The following is a 2,500-nucleotide window of genomic DNA, read 5'->3' on the forward strand; positions in this document are numbered from 1 at the left end:
ATGACTCTGGTCTCTGTGTAACGATCTGAACGCTTCTCTCATCATTGATGAATTTATTTTTAAGTCCTTTTATATAAATAGATTTTCTGTGTTGCTGGTTGTCATGGTTTAATCTTCTCCGCGCGCAGTACATCTTGTTCCAGTATAAGAATGTGTTGCGGTGCTATAGAAACGTCATGCTTTAGTCGTTATCTTCACGGCCAGACGAGGCTGCACGTCAGGGGAAGATAAACTCATATTTAAGGATGAGATTTTTTATATTTCTTTATTGTCAACACATCCCATGTGAAGAACCTAAAAACCACCAGGAGTGTTTTTAACACACGCACTAGCATCCTGGTTGTGTGCTGTGCATGCACATGTCTTCCTGTTGCAGAAATCTAAAATGATGAGTCCTGTGAGAGTCCGAGTCTGTGGCATGTAGAACACCTGATGCAGCTTTCTGATCACTCTTACATAGTGGGCTGAGATGGTGAGAAAATCGGCACACAGCTGCACACAGACGATAAGAAAGCAGCAGACTGTGATGTTCATGTAATCAGGGATAAAAATAACCCCGGTTCCTCATGTTGCATGTAAACATCACAGACCCACTTAAAAAAAACAGATCGGCCGCATGTGTGAATGCTAACAGCAGAATCTGCATTCCTCCTCCTCCTGCACTGGGGGCGTCTGCACAGGTAAATAAAACTACCTGGATGAAGCAACAGAGTTGGCTATACAATGCTATAATGAGAATATTTCCCCTTTATGTTAATGCTGCTTGTAAATCGACGAGTCACACTATCAACAAGAAAAATGGAGAAGAACATATCGACAAACAGAAAACATAATGCCGCAGGAGATTGTAGCGCTTGTATGCTCTGACTCTAGTCACAGGATATAAACGTCACCACCCTCTCTCATTGGCTCGAGGTGAATTTTCCAGATTTAATCTTGCTGAGTTCTCTCATCAGCTCACTCGGACATGCTGCGGAATAAATCGTAAGGGGTGGTGACAGGAGTTTTCTGCAAGTGTCAAAAGCCCATATGACAACAGTGCATTAAAAACAACGCACAGTTTTTGCACAGTATAAATCAGAAAATACTTAAAGTCTTTCTCTGTGATGTTTCACACTTAAATATAATATAAATCAAGTATCTCCTCTGAAAATAACTCTGTGAGTCATGACTGTCTACAATGGGTGTAACACCCGAGTCCCACTGTCTGTGATGTTTTCAGAGTTTTCAGAGTCCTATCTTCACTTTGTTTACATCGCCGGGACGGCCGGCTGACTCCTCCCCTCGTGTATAAAAGTTGTTTAATTGAGGGACTAGAGAAAAGAAGAATAACATACTGTACTCACTGCTTAACTGTGTTTCTAGATCACGCTCATTTCAGGTAAATTTACATGCAGTGTGAAGATACCAGCATAATAAAGATCGCTAGCATTAGCATGCTAACACAACAATGCAGCGAGAGTTGTTTTGGTTTCATGCTGGTGCTCAAGGGCGACATCTGCTGGATCAAAAAATCACATATGAAGCCTTTAAAGGCATGAAATCACAGTTAGAAATAGCATGCAAGGAGCATACATGGAGCTCTATGGCACAAAGAAAGGACATATGTGGACTTGTAATGCATTGTTTTTTAAATCTTTTATCAAACATTTTGATCATAAGAAACTAAAAGAAACAACAAATGCTGCTGCCCGTTGAGATGTCACGGAGTTAGAAAGGAGGGTATGAAATGGCCTGAGAAGCTTCTCATAGGACTGTATGTGAGGACACATGATGACATAACAGGCTACAGAAATAACCCAGGGTTATACGGGCACACTGGGATATACTAGGTGGGGTGACTTCAGGTAAGGAGGTACAGTATGCTGTGGTGCAGGAGTGTATTGGGAGGTGAATGTGGGTATATGAGATATAATGCTGTAATCAGCTCTCTGCAGGAGGAGAACCAGCCGAGCTTATTAGCTTCTGCACAGAGAGAGAGAGAGAATCAGGCTGACAGTCGCTCTCTCTGTTTGAAACGCAAGACTGCTAATCCTGTGCAGCCAGAAGCTTTGGGCTTTTCAAACACACACACACACACACACACACGTTACTGTATTTCTGTCCTTGTGAGGACCCTTAACTGATGTAATACATTTATTTGTCCCTAACCTTTGAATGAAAACCTAATTCTGACATCAGTCCTAACCTTCAAAAAGCCCTAAGAAGCAGCGAGGACCACACAAGAGGTTCTTCTTTTACTGCGGCTTTAATTGATTTTTGTGATTTTAAAAAAAAGCTCAAATGACGATATTAAAACAAGGTGTTGAAGCTTGAACGATTATCAGCTGACTCTGCAGCTCTGCTCTGCTTCATGGCGAGTTTCAGTACGCCATGCAATTCGCTCTGCAAATTTTGGAAAAGCAAGCGTCAAGTCTGTCACGTTCAAGAAGCTCTCTTAGCGTCTTTAACTCTATTAAATACAAATTACAAAGTATTATTCAGTGTTTTATTACGTTAA

The sequence above is a fragment of the Labrus bergylta genome, chromosome 15 (genome assembly GCF_963930695.1).
Source record: "Labrus bergylta chromosome 15, fLabBer1.1, whole genome shotgun sequence".
Taxonomy (NCBI): Eukaryota; Metazoa; Chordata; class Actinopteri; order Labriformes; family Labridae; genus Labrus; species Labrus bergylta.